General features: G+C 39.1%; 1 long non-coding RNA gene across 2 annotated transcripts in view; it reads right to left on the bottom strand.

Moving 5' to 3' along the window:
- The window catches only part of LOC141422589 (uncharacterized), a 33313-nt gene extending 17091 nt beyond the window's left edge, over positions 1-16222 (bottom strand). Inside the window, exons 1-2 of one of the 2 annotated variants that reach the window (XR_012447257.1) lie at positions 15861-16222; positions 9641-9858 (exon numbers count right to left, since the gene is read on the bottom strand). This is a non-coding gene — a long non-coding RNA (uncharacterized lncRNA). The remainder of the gene's footprint in view (positions 1-9640; positions 9859-15860) is intronic. The other variant, XR_012447258.1, reaches the window with a different exon arrangement.
- Positions 16223-23959: the final 7737 nt, after the last annotated feature.

Raw genomic sequence — 23959 nt, 5'->3', positions numbered from 1 at the left:
AATAAAGAAATCCAAGATCTAAAATATACCATAGATCAAATGGACATAGTTGATGTCTACAGAACACTTCATCCAACTTCTACACAATATACATTCTTCTCAGCAGCCCATGGAACCTTCTCCAAAATAGATCACATCCTAGGGCACAAAGCAAGCCTCAGCAAATATAAGAAAATAGAAATTATACCATGAATTCTATCTGGTCACAATGCAATAAAACTAGAACTCAACAACAAAAATAAAGACAAAAAACATGAAAACAGCTGGAAACTTAATAACTCACTGCTTAATGAACAATGGGTCATTGATGAAATACAAGAGGAAATTAAAAAGTTCCTGGAAGTCAATGAAAATGAAAACACAACCTACCGGAACCTATGGGACACAGCAAAGGCAGTCCTGAGAGGAAAGTTTATAGCCATGACTGCATATATTAAAAAGACTGAAAGATCCCAAATCAATGACCTAATGATACATTTCAAACTCCTAGAAAAACAAGAACAAGCAAATCCAAAACAAATAGGAGAGAAATAATAAAAATAAGAGCTGAAATCAATGAAATAGAAACCAAAAAAACCATACAAAGAATTAATGAAACAAAAAGTTGGTTCTTTGAAAAAATAAATAAGATTGACAGACCCCTGGCAAACCTGACTAAAATGAGGAGAGAAAAACCCAAATCAGTAGAATCAGGAATGCAAAAGGGGAGATAACAACAAACACCATGGAAGTCCAGGAAATCATCAGACACTACTTCAAGAAACTATATTCAAATAAATTTGAAAATCTTAAAGAAATGGACAGATTTCTAGATACATATGATCATCCAAAACTGAATCAAGAGGAAATTAATCACCTGAGTAGATCTATAACACAAAATGAAATTGAAGCAGCAATCAAGAGTCTCCCCAAAAGAAAAGTCCAGGACCTGATGGATTCTCTGCTGAATTCTATCAGACTTCAAAGAAGAACTGATACCAACCCTCCTTAAACTGTTCCATGAAATAGAAAGGGAAGGAAAACTGCCTGACACTTTTTATGAAGCCAGTATTACACTTATCCCCAAACCAGGCAAAGACACCTCCAAAAAGGAGAACTATAGGCCAATCTCCTTAATGAACATTGATGCAAAAATCCTCAACAAAATAATGGCAAACTGAATTCAGCAACACATCAAAAAGATCATTCACCACAACCAAGTAGGCTTCATCGCAGGGATGCAGGGGTAGTTCAACATACGAAAATCAATAAATGCAATAAACCACATTAACAGAAGCAAAGACAAAAACCACATGATCTTCTCAATAGATGCAGAAAAAGCCTTTGATATGATCCAACACCATTTCATGATAAAAGCTCTAAGAAAACTAGGAATAGAAGGAAAGTACCTCAACATTATAAAAGCTATATATGACAAACCTACAGTCAGCATTATACTTAACGGGGAAAAATTGAAACCATTCCCTCTAAAGTCAGGTACTAGACAAGGATGCCCACTATCTCCACTCCTATTCAACCTAGTACTGGAATTTCTAGCCAGAGCAATTAGGCAAGAAGAAGGAATAAAAGGAATACCAATAAGTAAAGAAACTGTCAGAATATCCCTATTTGCAGATGATATGATCCTATACCTTAAAGACCCAAAAAACTCTACTCAAAAGCTCCTAGACACCATCAATAGCTATAGCAAGGTAGTAGGATATAAAATCAACATAGAAAAATCATTAGCATTTCTATACACTAATAATGAACAAATTGAGAATGAATATATGAAAACAATTCCATTTACAATAGTCTCAGGAAAAATCAAATACCTAGGTGTAAACTTAACAAAGGATGTGAATGACCTCTATAAGGAAAACTATACACTTCTGAAGAAAGAGATTGAGGATGACTATAGAAAGTGGAGAGATCTCCCGTGCTCATGGATTGGTAGAATCCACATAGTAAAAATGTCTATACTCCCAAAAGTAATCTACATGTTTAATGCAATTCCCATCAAAATTCCAATGACATTCATTAAAGAGATTAAAAAATCTACCGTTAAATTTATATGGAAACACAAGAGGCCTAGAATAGCCAAGGCAATACTCAGTCAAAAGAACAATACTGGAGGTATCACGATACCCAACTTCAAACTATATTACAAAGCAATAACAATAAAAACAGCATGGTACTGGCCGAAAAACAGACATGAAGACCAGTGGAACAGAATAGAGGATCCAGATATGAAGCCACACAACTATAACTAACTTGTCTTTGACAAAAGCACTAAAAATATACGATGGAGAAAAGACAGCCTCTTCAACAAAAACTGCTGAGAAAACTGGTTAGCAGTCTGCAAAAAACTGAAAGTATATCCATGTATATCATCCTATACCAATATTAACTCAAAATGGATCAAGGATCTTAACATCAGACCCCAAACTCTAAAGTTGGTACAGGAAAGTGTAGGAAATACTCTGGAATTAATAGGAATAGGCAAGAACTTTCTCAGTGGAACCCCAGCAGCACAGCAGCTAAGAGATCGCATAGATAAATTGGACTTCATAAAACTTAAAAGCTTCTGCTCAATAAAAGAAATGGTCTCTAAACTGAAGAGACCACCCACAGAGTGAGAGAAAATATTTGCCAGCTACACATCAGACAAAGGACTGATAACCAGAATATATAAGGAACTTAAAAAACTAAATTCTCCCAAAATTATTAATGAACCAATAAAGAAATGGGCAAGTGAACTAAACAGAACTTTCTCAAAAGAAGAAATTTAAATGGCCAGAAAACACATGAAAAAATGCTCATCATCTCTAGCAATAAAGGAAATGCAAATTAAAACCACAATTAGATTCCACCTCACCCCTGTTAGAATAGCCATCATTAGCAACACCACTGGCAAGGATGCAGGGAAAAAAGGAACCCTCTTATATTGCTGGTGGGAATGTAAACTAGTACAACCACTCTGGAAAAAAATTTGGAGGCTACTTAAAAAGCTAAACATTGATCTACCATATGATCCAGCAATACCACTCTTGGGGATATACCCAAAAGACTGTGACATAGGTTACTCCAGAGGCACCTGCACACCCATGTTTATTGCAGCACTATTCACAATAGCCAAGTTATGGAAACAGCCAAGACGCCCCACCACTGATGAATGGATTAGAAAAATGTGACATTTATCCACAATGGAATTTTATGCATCCATGAAGAAGAATGAAATGTTATCATTTGCAGGGAAATGGATAGAATTGGAGAACATCATTCTGAGTGAGGTTAGCCTGGCCCAAAAGACCAAAAATCATATGTTCTCCCTCATATGCGGACATTAGATCAAGGGCAAACACAACAAGGGGATTGGACTATGAGCACATGATAAAAGCGAGAGCACACAAGGGAGGGGTGAGGATAGGTAAGACACCTAAAAAACTAGATAGCATTTGTTGCTGTCAACGCAGAGAAACTAAAGTAGATACTTAAAAGCAACGGAGGCCAATAGGAGAAGGGGACCAGGAACTAGAGAAAAGGTTAGTTCAAGAAGAATTAACTTAGAAGGTAACACACATGCACAGGAAATCAATGCAAGTCAACTCCCTGTATAGCTATCTTATCTCAACTAGCAAAAACCCTTGGTCCTTCCTATTATTGCTTATACTCTCTCTTCAACAAAATTAGAGATAAGGGCAAAATAGTTTCTGCTGGGTAGCAAGAGGTAAGGGTGTGTAAAGGAGGGGGGGCAAGGGAAGGGTGGGAGGAAGGGGGGAAAATGACCCAAACATTGTATGCACATATGAATAAAAAAAAAAGAAAAGAAAATGCTTCTAGTTTAAGAAGTTTACAGTAGCTGCTTCCAAAGAAAGTAGCTTAATGTACGCATGGGTTTAATTCTGGAGGCCTTCCTTCAGCACAGAGTGCTTTCTCAGAGGCCTGTGTGGGTCACAGCATCTTAATGCATTCATGTTTACCTTAAGGTTGAGACACCAAAACATCTCAAAAAAGAAACACTTCAATACTTTTTGGCCATTACTGGAGAGAAATGAGAATTAGTCTTTTAAGGGAAAGGACAGAAGGTTAGTGTTAAGTGTTCTGGAATAAGGATACAGAACAATTTTTCTACCAGAAGAAGAGAAATATGTGTATCTGTATGTAAAGTTGGTTCACACTCTTTAACTCCTTTTCTCAAGAAGTTTTAGGAGCAGTGTCTCTATTTCCTTCCTTGGTGCCATGAAAGATATTTGAAGTGTGCTTCCTATACAGTGGGAAAAAATAACTTTTTTGCTTTTTTTTTTCAGTTTGAACTCAGGCCTACACCTTGAGCCACCCCACCAGCCCTTTTTTTTTTTTTTTTTTTTTGTGATGGTTTTTTTCGAGATAGGGTTTCATGGACTATTTGGCAGGGTTGGCTCTGAATCACTATCCTCCTGCCTCCTGAGTAGCTAGAATTACAAGCATGAGCCATTAGTGCCCAGCTTCTTTTTGCTTTTGTTGAGGCAGGGTCTTGCTATGGCCTTGAACTTGTGATCTTCCTGTCTCCCAAGTGCTGGGATTACAGAGTGCATTACAACACCCAGCTGCAAATAGCTTCTAGAACCAATCCTGGTCCTACTGAAAACTGTGACAGAGTCTCATCCTTGTTCCCCCAGACTCTTGAGAAGCTGCCTGGTTCAAGCATGTTTGCAGCCACCCTGGGGAACTGACAAAAGCATGGCAGGGTGGAGCTGTGCTTTGGAGAGGTGGAGCTGAGTCTCTCATTGAGTAGTTGTGGACTTCCTGCCTCTGAGGAACCAGAGCCAAAGTAAAAATGCAGATTTCCAGGCTCCACAGCAGATCTACCCAGAGTAACCATATTGCTCATTTCCCTGTGCAATTATGCATATTAAGGTCTGAGTTATCTATAGGAGTGCCTTAGGTGTGATCACTAGAAGTAACTATTTGTAGATCAGGCATCTTTGCCTAATTTTTAATGTAAGGAAACAAAATGCTCATGCAAGCTTCAGTGCTCTCTTAACTGAACACCTACTCTTTGACTCTCAAACTTAAGGTCTAGTTGATGTTGCTCTCTTCTATAGCTTTCAGAGCTTTCCCGGTCACTTTGTTTGAAATAAGTGGGGTTGGGATATGGGTTAGGAATGAACAGGCAATATTATTATTAGTAACCTTACAGTTTTATACAACTGTCTCCTTTAAAAAAAAAGTGCTTTCAAAAGTGAAACTATGGAACAGATATGGTGGTATACGCCCGCAATCCCAGATACCCAGGAGGCAGAGATGGGAGGCTCTCAGTTCAAGACCAGTCTGGGCAAAAAAGTTAGTGAATCCTATCAACAAACAAGCTGACCATGGCAGAGGTAGGAAGATTTCTGTATGACGCTAGCCCCAGGCAGAAACATGAGACCCTACCTAAAGAATAAACTAAAGCAAAAGGGCTAGGGACATGGCTTAAGTGACAGAGCTCTTGCCTAGCAAGCATAAGGCCCGAGTTCAAACTGCAGTACCATCCTACACACCCGCAAAAAAGTAAAGCCACAAACACTTCATTTATTGAGTCTTCCCTACCTATCTTCAGGGTAAGCAAAATAAGCATTACAACTCCCATTTAAAAAATGGGAAAGTGAGGCTCAGATAGACAAACTGATTTGTTCTAACTTGTGAATGTAGAAGGTAGTGGAGCCAGCTTTAGAGTTCAAGGTTTCTTGCCCACCTACCCTCCCTTCTTCTTTTCCCACCTCCACTTAACTCTCCCTTCTTTCTGTCTCTCCCTTCCTTCCTTTAATTTTTCAATTTTCTTTCCACTGATTCATGTCATCCAAGTGTTTTCTCTGTGCTGATCCGTCTGGACCATTGCAGACTTGTATGTTGGGTACATACAACATTTTACAAAATTTACCACTATATCAACATGAGTGCTGGCAAGCCCTACCAGCCATGTATCTTCACAGAAAGATGCTGTGAGGGAAGAGGAATGCTGTGCTTAATTAGATGATTTGCAAACATTTCTTTCACTAACACTCTTCATTTCGAAAAGCTAAAAAAACTTCACCAATAATGGTGCCACCTGGAGATGGCACGCACCTGTTTTTTTTCTCCTTATTTTCCCTCCCAGGACATTTGTACATCCCCACGAGGATAGGGCTGGGCTGTATGCAGTTGGCAGAATGGCCAAGGAAGATGTTAGCATAATTTGATCCCTCCAACATTTTTAACTGAAATAATGAGAAAGTTGTTGTTCTGCTTACCCAGCACAAAGAAAATGCTTTTCCAATTCTACAGTTAAGCTGATCAATGCAAATAGCTTCTTCAAAATCCATCTAACACTAAGTGTGACATGATAGTCTAAACCACAGAATTATCCAGATCACTATTTAACGAGCTCTTTGCCTCCTCGAGCTTGCAAGCACAGGAGGAAAAAGGAGCTTTCTCTTCTATTATTCATACAATGTTTAAAAGTCTTTGCAATGTTTTGTCATGCACTTTTATTTATCCATCACCTACAGGGCATTTGGCATGGAGACATAGAGCAAGAGGATGCAGATTTGTTCTGCTTTCAAAGGGCTTCATAGCATTATTATACTCGGGTATAGTCTTAAAACGACTGTTTTCTCCTTCCCCACTAGTGGGCAAGAGGGCTTTTCTTAGCTTCTGCTCTTCAATTCTCTGATCAGAAGGTCCTCAAGGTGAAAACAATGTACTCCAGCCTGACTGCGAGTAAATGTGAGTGGTCCTTGCCCACCAGCTGCTTGCTCCAGTGACTTTGCTGCTGAGGGATCCTGGCACCCAGAGTTCAGAACATGAGCTGGCTCTAAAAATCAGTCAGTGGCCATGTTCCAACCGCCCTGCTGTGGCTGAGTGTTTCCCAACAGCATTTCAGCACCAGACGGCCTGGGAGTGTATGGTTGTGTTTTGTACCTGCAGGCCTCTTTGGGGACTTCTCTTCCTTATGTCTCCTTCCTCATACAAGTCATGGATACTAGGACTAGAGTGGTGGGATCCTGCAATTAGAGTGGTGGGATCCTGCCTACAGACAGTGCTGTGTTTGCCAGCCCTTACGAGAGTGAGGAAAGCCAGCCTTTTCTTTGGTTATCTTAATAGACATATTGCACAAAAGCTTCCAGGGCTAATTGTGGTGAAAATGTGCCAGGTAGACCCCTTTCGTGCCAACCATAATTAATAGTATTATAGTCTTCGAGGCTGTAATGCTCATCAGTTATTAATTAGCAATTCATTTTGTTGAATAAATAATACTTATGATTGATGATAGAACTTGTAATTGGGCACTGTAAGTGACCCTCCTGGGACTGGCTCACCAGCAACTATTAACCACAACACAGCAATGACACAGAGAATCATCCAGGAAAATCCAAGTTAAACAGTTGTGACATGGCCAAGGTGTTCTTTCTCAACAGGAGAAAAGTCCATCTTCAGTGTCCCTGTGTGTTAATTGTTTCTGGCCACATACCATTGGGGTTTTCTGTTTCCTCTTAAACTTGTAATCAGTGACCTTATTTCCCCCCAAAGCAAATTGTTTGCTAGAGAATCCTATTGACTTTGAATTACTCTTGTGATAGGTCCTTTCAAGGTATTGTCACAACACAGGCACACAGACTTGAGGGGGAAAAAAGTGCTTTTCCAAAAAGGTAATGATTGAAATTTTTATTTTAAATGATTCCTTAGATTGAATTCACTTTAGATTAACAGATTTTCCGGCCCAATTGATTTTCTGGCAGCCATGCAGTGATCCAGCAGAGATAAAATGGGGGTTCATTTAGCCCACAGCTCTGAGGGAGAACGTGAGTCTGGCAAGTAGAAGCAATGAAGCCTCTTTTCTCGCCTTGGATCAGGACAACTGGAGCCGGTCAGCTGCTGACCAGATGCTGTCTTCAATTAATATTCCAGCTCTCAAAGACATTTATCGCTCACTCTCCAAAGCCGAGCAGCTGAGTAATAAAGAGAACCACTAAAGCTCTCTCTCTCTCTCTCTTTCTCTTTTTTTTTCTGAGAACATTTATAATGGCTAAATTGCTTGAAATAAATTAGCACGAAAAATAAACATAGTTTGTACAGTATCTGTAAAACAAATTCCTAATCTTGGGGAAATAGAAAGACAAAGTGGGAGCTTGCATTTAACAAGCCCATTCAATATGCTTTGTAAGACAGGCTTTTTTTTTTTTTTTGCCAATTTAAAAAGGGTTAATAAACTCTAAGATATCATTGCCAGTTAAACAGGTCCTGCACCATTTTAAGGGAAGTAAGAGGCTACAAAGGAGACAGTTAAAAGAAACCAAGAGACTGTGTTGTAATGCTAACAGGCAATTAACAAACTCATGGGTGTTAATTATCTTCATACTGTATCATGTTCAATTAGCTTAGTCTCTGCAACAAAGGCAACGATGAACAATTGCTTTGATAGGCGTACAGTACTTCATTTGTAGTTAATCGGTTTAAGCCCTGCAGTTGCTAGGTTACCTCGTCTCCAGAGGTAAAAAGCTGTACAGATGCACTATGTTTAAATGACTATAGAGAACTGTTTAAACTCAAACCATGTATAACTCTTTATTGATTTTTCACAGAAGATCTCAGCTCTGATGATAAGGTTTTGATATATTTTCCTGCTACAGCCAGTTCCTTGGAGTATTGCAGAAAAAAATCTGTCAATATGCTTCTATTATGATCTCTTGATCTGTGCCTATAAAAACCTTTAGCCGCAGCCCTTATTATAAATAATGGAAGAAGCAATATCTGATTTTTTTCCACACTGTACTACATGAAGATTTTTTTTTCTTTCATTGCCTTTGGATCCAAATCACAGGACTTCTTTCTATACCCGGGCTCTAAAATAATAAAGAATTTCTAGCTCTAATTAATTTGATTGACTCGCAGCAGGACGGGATCAGCTGTAGCATGATGAACTTTAACAATAACTACCAACTGATGGGCAGTTCACATCAATAAGGCCATCACTGGCCTCTCTCTCACCTGTCACCAGGCGGGGAGTGAGCAATAAGCAGCCCCCCACAGATGCTCCCCGCTTAGCGCTTTCTGCCCTATTAGCAATTTATAATGGTGATCAAGAAACAGTCAGCGGCAAATCAAGACAACTGTCTGGCTGCCTGTTTAATTGGCCTTGTTTGCTTTTTGATAAATGGCTCATGACTACCATAGGCCCCTGTATTTTGACTTTTAATAGGCCACAGTGATTAGACTACCAACGGATACTAGGTCAAAACTGAGGAAAGGTGCAAAAAATGTTAATTAATATCAATAATAGGCAATTATTAGTTAGACAGAGGACCTACTAGCTGCGTGCTGTAATGGCTCAGAGCTCACTGGAAGAGGAGCGCTGCCAAATTAGCATAACTGTATGCAGACTGCATGGTGGAGCCTAGCCGACATCTGTTATGTTAGTAATTCAAATAGAATTCCTGCCTTTCCAGTGATATTCGCAGAGTCAGCAATCCCCCTTGGCCATTTCAAGGCACTAACAATACCCTAGTGACTGGTGTCCTTCCAAATGGGCTGTGTTTCAGAGTAAGAATTAAATTGCACCTTTTCTTTGGGGTTGCATGGTGGAGGAGCTTAAGGGGGTCACTGTCCTCTGGTCAGTAGAGGGCGGAGGAGAAGGGTTTTGCATGGAAGCCATACTAACCTTAGAAGGAAATGGAACATGGGCCCAGCAAACACAGGGAGGGACACGAGCTTTCATTTGCTTCTTCATAATCAGCACTGGAACCATGACTCAACCCAACCTGTCACACAAAATGCTGTATGTAATTCTCACACGTGATTCTTCGTTATTCGTTCCTTGAAGTGTGTTTGTGCATGTGTGCACATCCATATGCACACCAGTAAAAGGCTTGTGTATATCTTGAAGTATAAAAGAGATAAAGTGGAGTAGCAGTTAAGACAATGAAATGATAGGACTCATAAAGACTATTCCCTATCTGTGTCAACAACATTAAGGTCACCTAGGGTAAAATCTAAATTGTAGTCAAAGAATATTAAAGTTGGAAAGGACTTAGAGACCCTTGAGTCCAAATGAAGAAACAGAGATCCAGACAGGTCAGGAGTCTGGTTTAGGGCAACCCAGTTGTTTTAGAGAATGGCTGGAAGAAGACACAGGTTTCTAGACTTCCTGCTCGTACCCTTCACTTGACTTTGCTTGCCTCTTGAAGAAGCTATGGGTTTCTATTAGTGATTTAGTGTCTGGTAGATATTTTCTAAAGACACATTTGAAATGTAAACATGGAATATTTGCAAAAAGTGCTCCCACAATGTAAAAGTATGACATCTATGAAATAGCATGGACCAAACATACTTTATTTTTAGGATTTTTAAAAACTTGTTTATACGGGTGATACCCACAACTACTCTTGAGATGGGTCACATTTTAATGTGAGGCAAAGATTAAAAAATTATTTTGGAGAAGAGTGAATTACCATTACGTTATCCTTTATTTTGTTTTGAGCTTATTTTGTTACAAATTTGGCCTGAACCAAACAACGGGAGGATCTGTGTGTGGAGCCCTTTTCTTTCCCCATCAGAGGACTGACATTTTCAAGATCTTAAAACAAAGTGTGTATGTGTATACAGGGGGCCAGAGTTTGCTTCTTGAAAGATTGAAATTGAATTGTGAATCATAACTAACTGCAGTTTTCTCTTTTCTTTTTCCTCCCCTTCACCCTACCCTCATCCCCACACTAAGAAAATCTCTCAGACCACATCTTTTTGTTAACTGCACTGAACCATTAGAACTTTTTAACGTTCAATGTCAAAGAAAATGGGATTATTTTTCCTCTCTATTCTTGCTTCAAACCTCTGAAAATTATCTGCTTTTCAGCCTATGTGGAAACTAATGTACATTTATAATGACATTTTCAAATAATTAATTTCTAGGTATAATGTTTTCTTTTTAAATGATGGAAACTTTTGTTTTTGTTTTTTATCCTTTTGCTCAACAAATATTTATTGACCCCTGAGCCAGAATATAAAAGGATCATACAGATAATGATCAGAATAGTACATTTACAAATTATTCATTCCTACCATGTGGATCTTTTTACTAAGCATTTTATATGTGTTAGCTCTTCATTTCCTGTAACAACTCAATGACATAACTGCTTTAAACCCTATTTTATAAATGAGAAAACAAGGCTTCGTAAGTTCAAGGGAGGAGAAATTTCTATTTGAGTTTAAATGATTTATACTTTGCAATATTGTTTTCCCTTTTTGAGGATTTAGGCATTTCCTCAATTCTTCAGTATTAAAAGTATAAGGTTTGAGAAGCAGCAACCAAAATGATTCACTTAATAATGAGTGCCTTTTCCAGGTATGTTACTTTTTTTATTCAACTGTACCTTATACAAAAACGCTACTGTGAATTTTAAACTTTGATATTTCTAAGATAGAAAATTACATTTACACTCTTTTAATACTTAACATTTTGGCTATTTTATTCCTGCAAACACATTGTATTGTGATGTGTATGTTACTTAAGCCATATTCCACCGAATCTATGTTAATGGTTATTATACCATGCACCATTATTTTATTTACACAAAAAATGAAAAAAATGCTGATGCTAAAGTATGGCACGCCACTTTCTAGTTTTAAGTGATTTTTTTAAAGTAGTTCTTGAATGGGATTAGACTATGAGCACATGATAAAAGCGAGAGCACACAAGGGAGGGGTGAGGATACGTAAGACACCTAAAAAATTAGCTAGCATTTGTTGCCCTTAACGCAGAGAAACTAAAGCAGATACCTTAAAAGCAACTGAGGCCAATAGGAAAAGGGGAACAGGTACTGGAGAAAAGGTTAGATCAAAAAGAATTAACCTAGAAGGTAACACCCACGCACAGGAAATCAATGTGAGTCAATGCCCTGTGTAGCTATCCTTATCTCAACCAGCAAAAACCCTTGTCCCTTCCTGTTATTGCTTATACTCTCTCTACAACAAAATTAGAAATAAGGGCAAAATAGTTTCTGCTGGGTATTGAGGGGGTGGGGGGGAGAGGGAGGGGGTGGAGTGGCTGGTAAGGGAGGGGGTGGGGGCAGGGGGGAGAAATGAACCAAGCCTTGTATGCACATATGAATAATAAAAGAAAAAGGAAAAAAAATTTTGCACTACTTTAAAAAAAAAAAAAAAGCATTGTGTGAAAAGAAACAGAATCCATGAAAATCTAATCCACAGCCTCTAGAACTGTGAACTATCTCTCAAACCCTTTTAGTTTTAGTTTTTCAATTAGTTATTGTTAGTTGTTCAGAAACTCTTAAGTACTCACGAAAGCATAACTAGCTGGTTATGTTTATTTTGAATTATATTCTATTATCATTTTTGATATATTTATATAGGACTTTTGATTGAAACTTTGTTCGGTTTGGCTCAGTTCATGGAATCCTTTTAATCCTAATAAATCCTTTCATTTCTGGAAAAAAAATGAAGTAGTTCTTGAAAAAGCTAGATATTCCTTGAGTTTTTAAAAAGCATATGTAATGCCTTTTATGTACATTAAGAATAAGGTAAGTGAAATAAGTTGGTTAGAGTATTCTTAAAACTTCTCATTTGAATTTGCCTCCTTTCTCTCTTCTCTCCTGTCTGTCTGTCTGTCTGTCTGTCTCTCTCTTGAACTCAGGTCTTTGCACCTGCTAGGCAGCACTCTACCACTTGAGTGCCTCCATCCTTTTTTGCTCTAGTTATTTTGGATTTAGGGTCTTGCTTTTTGTCTAGGCCAACCTGGATCACAATTTTCCTATTTTAAGCTTCCCACCATAGTTGGAAGCATACACCACCACACTCAGAGTTTTCACTTTGAGATGGGGTCTTCAAAATTTGATCTTAGTCTTCTAAGTAGCTAGGATTACAGGCATGAGCCACTGGTGCCTGGCTAACTCTTAAGAATTACTATTCAACTCAGAGCTGTATACAACCATATTTTTGTACACAGTTTTTTCTTGTGGGCAGTCAAGAGCATTGGGTGATACAGCACCTCTTTAAGAAGTACTCCACTGCTGTCTGAGATTTTCTTTCATGTCAGTGATATCTATTCTGCAAGTTTTGATACTGGTGCTTGTAATGTTCCCACACGGGCAGTCAATTCTGACAGGGCAGCAGACTGGCTGATAGTGATAGTGAAACCCATCTGGAATTTAGAGATGTTAAAATGTGAAAAAAGAAAGATACATCTTAGATCTATGAATGTGTTAGTCCACTCATCGGTTACCTGTCACCATCCAAATGTATGTAGTGTTATACAATTTCCAGAAAAGTAAATCTGGTAATTAATTCCAGTCTATTAAGATAGCATGTATGGATTGGAGTTATGGCTCAAGTGGTAGAACACCTGCATTGGAAGCTCAAAGCCCTGAGTTCAAATCCCCAGTCTCACCAAAAAAAAAGATAGCATGTAGTCACAAATTTTTTTTATAGCAGTAATCACAAATTGTTGGTGGTGTGTTGGCTAAATAGTAAACTGCTGGTGCTCCGCTGTACAGTGTTGGATATGAAACTAGTAAATGGAGTCTTTGGAGTTTATTTTGTGTGCTTGTTTCTAAGAATGACCCATGCAGTTTTGAAAGAGCCAAATTCAATGAATGAATTTCTCTCTCTAGCTTGATGATGCCAAGACCACCTGGAAAACTGTACCTGAAAGTTTGGAAGGCTGAAGGCATGGCCTTAACTGAGTGCTGAGTATCTGTCTGGAAAGTGAGAACTTCCTAGTTCTGATTGGCACCTTTGAGCCTGATGTGGGCCATAGTCTCTGCTTTTGGTGATGGGCTGAAAGGAATTTTTATTTAATATTCTGCCTAGGGTTTGCCCTAGGCCACTTTATCCTATTTGTTTTCTCCTTGGCAAATGTTAGTGCATGGATAGATACTGCTATTTATTGAGTCCACTCCTATTCATGCCAGAAGTAGCCACGGCAATTACGAAGGGGCTAGTAATCTAGCTCATGAGAAGCAACATGTTAGTTAAGGGCCAAGGTTTTGTAGTTATATAGTCCTGAGTTTGAATTCCAGTTCTTCCATTTACTAGCTATGTGATCCTAGGTTCTGAATTTCTAATCAGCAAATGAAGACCATGATTCCTACTCCATGCCTAATCGTAAGTATTTGAGAAAAATGTACACAACACACTGTCTAATGCCTGGTTGCAGTAAGTGCACAGCAGTTGGTACTCATTGTTATTATCATACTATAATGCCAGTATACCACTATGTGCCATTTTGGGGGCACCTGGGTCATCAGAGATCATTGCTTCTCCAGAACTCTCTCTAGAAGTGGGTAACAATGTCAGGAAATCTTCTTAACTGTCCACTGCCTTTACCATTCCCTCCCCTTGTTCAGAGTCCTGCTCTCCTAAAAGGCACCTGTCTTCTGCCCCAGACCTACTCTGCAGTCATTTCTGATGTTCCGATTAGTTCTGTGTTGATTGGTTGCTGAACGGTTGTCATAGGCATGTCCTTCTAAACATAGAGGGTCAGATGGACATTAGATTGGAAGCTGCTCAGCTGAGATCTACTTACAGCCTTATTACTAACAAGCCATGGGACTTCCCTCACGAGGTCTTGTGAGGTTAATCACTCATTTTTGCTGCCATTTAGTGACCATCACTCAGAACCCTGTGTTAGTAACATTCAATAATACATCTCTAATCCAAATGATGATCTTGCAAAGCAGTTATTATTCTCCCCCGTTTTAGAAATGTAGAAACTGGAGCTCTACAGTCTTAACTGTGTGTTTACTGCCTGTGTGGTTTTTGGCAACTTTTTTAGCCCCTTTTCAGTTTCAGTTTCCTTTTCTGGAGATTAGGGAGAAAATGGCTTTGGCTACATAGGCTTATGAGGACAGAGGAGGAGGTCTGGAGGGCTTTTGACTCCATCACACATACTGGTAATGCTATTGGTTAAGATGTGATACTTAGGTAGAAGAGGAGAAACTGGATTTTAGTCCATGTTCATCTAGCTCTTTAAATCTAGTGAACAAGCTCTTAGAGCACAAGTGCTAAGTGGCCTGTTCAGATCCTTTCACCTGGCACAATCCTGGATGAGGGGGAAACTGAGAGCTGCCTCTTTCTCCTGCCCACCTTTGGGAATTTCTCTTTCTTCTCTCCCTGCTGAATTATTATCTGTTCTACCATACCCTACTGGCTGTACGGGTGGCCTACAGGAAGGGAGGGAATTTCTCCGTCTTAAAAACTTCAGGCATGGCAGGCATGGTGGCTCATGCCTGTAATTTCAGCTACTGAGGAGACAGAGATCAGGAGGTTTGCACTTTGAGGACAGCCCTGGCAAAAAGGTCTCAAGATCTCATTTCAACCCATAACCAGGTATGATGGTGTATGCCTGTGGTTCTAGCTCTGTGGAAAGCCCTATTTGTGCCCCAGATGGGTTGGGGCATAAATGTGAGACCCTATTAAAAGATAACTAAAGCAAAAAGGATAGGGGCATGGCTCAAGTGCTAGAGTGCCTGCCTCGCAAATGCAAAGCCCTGAGTTCAACCCCCAGTACCCCCCCAAAAAAACCCAACTAAAGCCAAACCCAAGGAAAAACCCTGCAGGCATATCCTTTCTAAAAAATTGTGATAATACATAGAACATTAATTTATTGGTGACATTCTAGCAAATTCATAATGCTGTGTAACCATTTCCACAATCTAGTTTTGGAATATTTTTATCATTCCCAAAAGAAACCCTCTACCCACAGTAGTCACTCCCATCCTCCCCCTTCCCCTGTCTTCCTCTGGCAGCCACTAAACTGCTTTTTGTCTCTATGGATTTGCCTATTCTGAATATTCCATATAAATGGAGCATACACTATGTGGCACTACACTGGTTTCTTTCATTTAGCATAACAAATCTGCATTTCTTACCTTCTTTCCACCAGCTCCAGATAGTGAGGAAAGATTTCTCATTGTTTATTTTCAGCAGATCTTCTTGCCCACTGACTCTCACCACAATGGTGGCCAATCAGGTTCATGGCTGTTGCTTGGAACCTTCCTGAAATGTATTGGATGGGACCTGTAAGCCATCAAACACAGCAGAATCTGACTGCCATAGAAAGGCTCTTCAGCTTTGACCCTTTGTCGTCTTTACTTCTGCAGATTGACCCTTCTTGTCCAGCAGCAGATTTCTGATCCTTTTAGAATGACAAGATTCAAGATGATTCACACAAGGCAGAGTTTTAACTGCCTCTGTGATGTTCTACCTAGGAGCCTGGGCCAGCCTACACATTGTTTAATTTTATCCGGAACTAAAGAACTTAGCTCTCCTGAGTTTAGAAGGCTCAAAAAAGATGGTAAAAATCTTGGTTTTTTTGTTGTTATTGTTAAATATCTCAATAAAAGCCCACTGAAACAAAAAAAAAAAAAGAGAGAGAGAGAGAAAACCTAGATGCACCAACTAAGCAGGGGGCTGGGAGAAAGGAATAAATAATTCATAGGTCTAAGTTAAAACTCTACATACTAAGATATTTTTCTATAAAAGAACAATGAATACCAAATTGCAACTTATCAAAACAAACTACCTTAAGAGTTAAAGGTGAACACACAGAGAGAGTGGGTTGGTAATTAGAATTGAGATACCTGGTTCCTTTGATAATTATATTTCTCTTCACAAATGATTACTCTGGCATTTTGGTTGTATTAAAACCCACCAGCAATAACGACCCAATACATCAAGAGAGTGAGAAGAGTTGAAGTTGTGGACAAAGTCAGAAAGCAGGCCTAGATGATCTCCTGCGGTCACCTCCAGTCTTAGAATTCTGTGAGTCTGAGTCCTCTCTTAACCTCCTGGGACTTTGTGGGAGAGGAAAGAGAAGACCCCACCTGACAGGAGGCAGGGCAGGGCAGCTTGTCACCTCCTTACTCATCTTGACTTATGCATATTTTGCATAGTGATTTCTGCTTGGAAATTGATTTACAGCAATTGCAGGTGGCTAAGAGAGCTTGTTTCAAGGCAGAATTTGAAGTGGAAAAGAAAGGACCTTGTCTGAAGCTTTCTCCAAGGCAGGTCATGCTGAGTGAAGGTTCCTTGTTGGAGGAGAAATTCCCCATGAAGCCCTGTCCTCTCGCTCCAGCTGCTGGTTTTATGCAGGTATCTGCCTCCCTGGCTGTCAGTCATATGAGGGGAAACCTCTGACCCAAGACCTCCCTGGGTTATTAAGGGAGATGGCATACATGTGTCAGGTTGGTGATGACATATGTGACATAGAAACTGTCACAAAGATGGGGCAGCTGAGCACCTGCCTCCCCAAAGCAGCCACCAAGTCATGCCTGATGTGTGTGCTCCAATAGAGGACATACTGCCTGAAGGCCATAAGAGTGTGTGTGTGTGTCTGTGTGTGTGTAAGAGAAGGGATCAGAGAGGGAGAGAATGAATGAGAAAGAATATCTTAATGGAATTTCCAATCAGCCTTGTTTATTTCATACTCCCAAAATTCTGAATTAACACCTCTATTCATGTGTTTGATGTCACTGATGAATAACCAGATAGAAGGTTTTGACATCTGGAACTACCATCAATTATCTCTGCTGCCTGTGGTACTATGGTGGTAGGTGAACTACTCATTGGTAAACACTAAAAATACCCAAACAATACAACTGCAGGAGCATTTCTCATCTGTATTTTATAAACAGAGATGTGTTTCTACATGTAGGTACACCCATGTATTAATCTCTTTATTTCCTAAATATGACACTGACTTTGCAATAAATCCATCAGCAAAATGGCCTTAACAATACTTGAAACACACCAGTTGGAACCAATCACTCCATAATGATTTATTATCATTTCAGTTTTCCAAACTGGACAACTCTACTCAGTCCTTTTCAATTTCTTATCCAAGACCACGTTAGGGAGATTCAGAGAATTTTCTGTTTGTGCTATTATCCTCTCCAGCTGTAACTTATTCTAAAATTGAATGTTTCAGAATGTAAGTATTCCTTAACGGGTTTTGAAAGTGAGAATAATAAGTGATGCTTAGGAATCTTTCATAATAGGCCTGGAATAGATTTTTAAAGCAATCTGAGGTAGGTTTTCAATATTTATGTATAGGTAAACAGTTTTGGTGGGAAGATTCATTTATTCAATAAATAATGAGGTATGCAAAGTACACGATGTTTAAACATGATTATACTTCTGAACAGTCTTCTCAGTTAACTAAAAGGATGGGTGTTTTGAACTTCAAAACTGATGTGTGGCTGTAGACCATACTAAAGTTGCTGACGTGTTGAAAGAGGGCAGTGGGACCCCTTAGGGTTCTGGGAAATAATGCATAGAGGACATTTTTGGGAAGTTTTAGATGTATACATTTTTAAGAACCAAGGTCTGAAAAGTAAGGATTTAAATTTGAGATGTGTTCCAGGACTTAGGGTATTCAAAGCCTAAGAACGAAATATTTACTCTGGAAAGATGCCTAAAGGGGTGGGATTCCAGGTGCCGGGGGCTCATGCCTATAATCCTAGCTACTCAGGAGGAAGAGTTCAGGAGGATCGCGATTTGAAGCCAGCCTGGGTAAATAGTTGTGTGAGATGCTATCTCAAAAAATCCCTTCGCAAAAAAAGGCTGGCGGAGTGGCTCTAGGAGTAGGCCCTGAGTTCAAGCCCCAGTACCGCAAAAAACAAAAACAAAACCCTCGAATATCTCAGAGCTAATTATCTTATACATAACACCTTTTAAATTTCTCTCACTTGCTAGGCAGGTGCACTACACCTGAGTCACTCTGCCAACCCTGTTGTGTTGGTTATTTTTGACATAGGGTCTTGCTTTTTGACCACAGGGGCCTGAACTTGTGATGCTCATATTTGTGCTTCCCCGCATAGCCGGATGACAGGCAGTAGCTGAGATGAGATCCTGGGGGCTTTTTGCCTGGGCTGGCCTCAAGTCACAATGTTTTCTATCTTCACCTTCTGAGTAGCTAGAATTACCGGCCTGAGTCATTGTGCCTGGCCAAAACACCTTTTAAATTTCTGGTTAACATTTGCTAAAGAAAGTGTGTACCCAGGTTAAATTAGGAAAATGTCATCCAGTAACACGGATTAAAATTAAGTTTATTTCTGAACGCACCTAACTCTCACTGGCTAGCTTGGGGTGATTTTAATTTTTAGATATATTTATCTAGTAAGTGGCAGGGTTCTTTGTCTGCTGCTGAGTTTGATTTTGGGACCCATGGACCAAGTCTGTAAGAGTGAGGGTTGGACCAGGGAAGCAGACCTTTGAGAACTGGTAAAAGCATCTGTTTTACTCAACAAAGATAAATTCTAAGATAGCATTATGTAAGATTATTTTCATATTTGGTTTCTGTTTTAACATTGTTCATCAAGAAAAACATGTGACTCTGGAAATGTTCTGGTTCTTTGAAGAAATGAAGGTCTAATTTTTCTGGTTAATTTTGTTAATCTTCCTTCATTTTCTATTTATTTTTACCTATTTGCTAGAAATTTGCAAAATAGTTGACAAATATATCCATTACAGATGAAATAAAGAACCATAGTTAATTTATACATTTATAAATTAGCCCTTTGTTTATAACTTTATTTGTAATGCAAATGATTTGCTTAATTAAGGATTTGTTTCTTGATTAACGTACTATATGAAGTGAAGATCATTTTTATGTTTAAATTTGAAAGCTTGTGAACTCTAAAACACTGTTATTGGTCAAAATGAAAGCTACTTTTGTAAAAAATGAAACTATTAATAGAACCAAAATGTTTTATAATACTGCTATTTGTTTCCCTATTGTGAATATCATCTTAGATTTGTTTTTTAAGTGGATAGCCAATACTAGCTGATCTAATTCTCTAAAACATATTAAGCATTTACTCTGTGCAAAGCACTGTGTTGGGTGCTGTGTCATAGTGCTGGAACAATCTTTAAGACACATTCTTACATTCTCTGATTATTATTAGATTTATTTGTTCAGATGAAGTATGGTAAAAACTTATTTATTGTGCATGATCCCATAATTAGCCTGCCAGAACTGTACCAGTGCCTGCTGTAGTGGTATTGAAGTATCACTTAGCCAAGGTAGAACTACATTTCCCAGAATTCTCTTCTCTGTATGATTTTTGGGTTGGGGTTGACCATCAGCTGCAAGGAAGCCTAGAGCCCTACACGGAGTTTCAGAGTATAAATTTGGGATTTGCCTCCCAAATCTTGAACAGCACCTATGGGGAAAGGCACCAGCTGCTTGCATTATCTGGGTTGGAGATGATGAGAAACGAAGGTCCATTTGTCTCCACAGGTTCTAATTTGTCTTTTCTCTTTCTTGCTTCATGTTCAGCTTTTCTTCTTAACTGTACTCTGCTCACTGATAGCAATTGGTTCCAGATTCACCACCAGCTTTCTGTAAATGTCTTCCCCAGCTCCTTCAGCTGCAAAATAAATCCCTTATGTCGTGTCATTCACAGTGGTCCTGAATCCTTTGAGCTACTTCACCTTTTTAAGGAGTAAAGTTAAGTAGTTACATTTTCAACATATTCACAGAGTTGTGCAACCATCACCACAATTTCAGAACTACATTTTTTTTTTTTTGGTGGTATTGGGGTTTGAAGTCACGGCCTCATGCTTTGTTGGCAAACATGCTGTCACTAGAGCCATGCCCCAGCCTGGTCTTGCATTCTTAATCAAACTGGCACTGATATCGATGCTTCACATTGGGGGTCTAAACACAAACGTTCAGGACCACATGAATGAACAGAAATGAAAGCAGAAGTTCTGATGTAAGAAAATTTCAGTCTTCTCAGTCAGTTTTTCTTTTTCCCACTTTGGTAGAGATGGGGAAGCAGAGAAATAATCCTCTATACTAGGAAAACCAGCTGTATGAGCATACTGTTAAATGACAAGTCACTCTTGGCTGGATACCAAGAAGACAATAGGGCAAACTGGAGAGGGTGTATTTCAACCAACAGGACAGCCACGACTCTAGCTCCAGCTTTTTGTGACCTAGTCTCAATAGAAGCCCCAAAGTCGATGTTTGTGTCTTCTCCTGAATTTTAATGTGCCAACTCTAATTACAACTATAACAGTAATCCACAGGCCAAGTGCACATGTGTGGATTGTGTAAAGCTCTGTGCCGAATGGGGCAGACAGCTAGTTAGCCAGGTCCTAGGATGAAGAGCAGGGGACAAAGAAAGCAAGAGGACTTTGAGGGATAATAATCAAGGGAGACAGGGAGGATGCGAATGTGTTTCTAGTGCTGTTGTGGAGTGGATGCTGTAGATTGATAGACAACCCAATTGAAAGATAAGGAATTCTTTTATGTCTGTGTGTGTTTGCATGTATGTGTGTGTATGAGGGGAGGGGGAAGAGGAGAGAGATCATCTAACGAGAACTATCACTTTCTTAGTAATTTGTATTATACACAGGGATTTAACATACGCTATTTCATTTATTATTGTATTTACTAATTTGAATGTGAGTAGATCAAAGATAAATCACTCCTGGTTCCCACCCTCAAAGATTGCCATCCATGGGGGAAACCAGTATGTTCAAAACCAAGTATAAAATAAGAATGAATGTGACTAAGTGTCATGGGGCAGGGAGGAAGAATTTCAACAAATGGAAACAGGGAATGAAGAGGGTACTGGGTGATAGAAAAAGTGTGTGACCAGAGGCACTGAGAAGAACTCCGAGAAGCAAACAGTAAAAACTAAGCTGTTTGGTAGCAAGTCAGTAGCAAATGTTCTATTGAGACACTAAAACTTCATTTGTGAACTGAAACTGGGGAGAATCTTCAATCTGCCTCAACAGACAACATATCAGTTAGTTTATGGCCTGCTTTGAGCATCCTGTTTGTGGGGAAGGGAAACTGAACAATACTGTTATCTTTTGGAAGCAGAAAGGGACTTCACTGATTCTGGACTTCAAGATCCAGAAAGGCTGGCTTGACTTGTCCAGAAGAGGAGCAAATGCTCTTAATTTTAATGGGGTCCTACAAAAGTCCAAATGACAGACAGGAGAAGGCTGGTGCCAAGAACTGGCAGTTGCCAGAAAGAAGAGCAAGCCTACTGAAAGGGTTTGTAGTGGGCTCTGTTTATATAAACTGGAGAATTTGATCAAATCTGATGATGTCTCCCTTCTGCTGAAGACTCTTGAGTGTCTTCAAGTTCAGTCTTCTTTTTGGCATGATATAGTTAAGGCCATGGTCTAGGCTTTCCCTTGTAGTCTCCTGTCTATCCCATGCCTGTAACCCCCAATATCTCTAGCTATGAGACAGTTTTCTGATCACGAGGCACTACTTACAGTTGTGTCAGTATTCAACACCTTTGTGCCTTTGCACATTCTACTGTTTTTTCCTTGGAATGTCCATCCTTCTATTGATTACTCTTTAAAACCATCTCAAAAGTGTTTGGTGACTCCTGACCCCCTAATTAATCTTTGACTAACTCTGTACTGTATATAGTTGAACTTTTGACTTATTATACTGTGTTGCAATTATTTATATGTCACTCATTTATGTGTTGACACCTTCATCCATCGGCTCTGTACTGAGGGCCTATGTAAAACACTGTACAATGTACAGTAAATAGAATAGAGCAAATTCTTGGACTCGTGGGGCTTCTATCAAAAAAATGTGTGTTGAACTGAAATGGATTCACAGGGCAAGTTGAACACTAGGTTTTATTTTTATGTATTGACAAGATATCCACTGTGTAGTATCATAATTTTCATCTGTTTTAAATTTACTGTTTTATAATTGGCTCCTCTTGCTGTGCAGTTGAATTCCTGACTAATGCAGTCACAGAGTTTAGCTTGCTGTATTCACTCAGTAGTGGTGGTTGGACTTCTAGCAGGTTTGTGATGTATTAGGTCTTGGTTATATTTGAGCTGTCTTTCTGCAAAGACTTGGATTCTCTTCAGAACAGGAATCTCTTTTCAGCCCTGGGTTTTGGGTTTCCACCTTCCCAACACTCCACTTGCCTTATGTGTCATTTCAGAATGTGCTGCCATAACACCGTCTTCAAGGCACATCTGTTTTAGATTATTTGATCTTAAAGACACTGGGCATGAAGTCCAGGGCCACATTTCTCTCTGGACCACATTGCAACCTGTTTGATCCAGTCCTGGTGCTCCTTTTAATGTTTGCTATTTGCTGTGACTCATTCTGGAGAAAAGAGGCATGTCTTCTGTGGTTCTGCCTCCCTGCCAACTCCAAAGTGTCAGTGGGATCCCAGTTTGGCAATTTGGAATATGGTCCTTCTGACCTTTCACACTGATGTTGACATTCACACAATCCATTTCCTGCTTCACCACATTCTAAAATAGTAATTTTCAAACTGTAGTTCATGAAATTCATTTGATGTTCTGATCAGCAGTAGAAAATAGGAATAGAGTAAAATAGAAAACATCAGACTACATCATGAGTTGGAAGGGTAAAGTTAATAAAATTCATACCTATATGTGCATGTGTGTGCTGGCTGGTGACAGAAGATGTATTTCTTTATATGGGTAATGGCAAAACTTGAAAACATGATTCTAGAACAATCAATTTACATTTTTCTCTTCTCTTCTTCTCTCTTATTTTATACTGTAGCAACTCTGATTCTGTAATGGGCTTTTTATATGATTTAAATTATTTTATTTGACTGTCCACATTAATTAGACTGAATACTTAGGTAGGTCCACTTTTTCCTATTGTGCAGTCACCTCTAAACTTGAATCTTTTAAGCTTTTATTGACCATACTTACCAGAGTACGTGTATTTTGATAAGAAGTTTAAATTATACTCCTTATAACGTCCTGGCAGTCCTTCTCATTCTTTTGAAAGAAGGGTCCTTTAGGCTCTTGCTTGACCAGGGATCTTTTCCATGGTTAAATTTGAGAGGAAGATCTAGGAAAACATAGAGTAAAACCAAACCAGCTTAGTGTCTTTAATTAGGTAGCAATCAGATTATTTTACGCCATATCCAAAATTATGCACCATACAATGTTACTTAGTTTCTAATGATGCAAACACTACTCAAAAAGGATT

The sequence above is a fragment of the Castor canadensis genome, chromosome 4 (genome assembly GCF_047511655.1).
Source record: "Castor canadensis chromosome 4, mCasCan1.hap1v2, whole genome shotgun sequence".
Classification (NCBI taxonomy): Eukaryota; Metazoa; Chordata; class Mammalia; order Rodentia; family Castoridae; genus Castor; species Castor canadensis.
The sequence above is the reverse complement of the archived record's forward strand: the minus strand, read 5'-3'. Positions and strand labels throughout refer to the sequence as shown.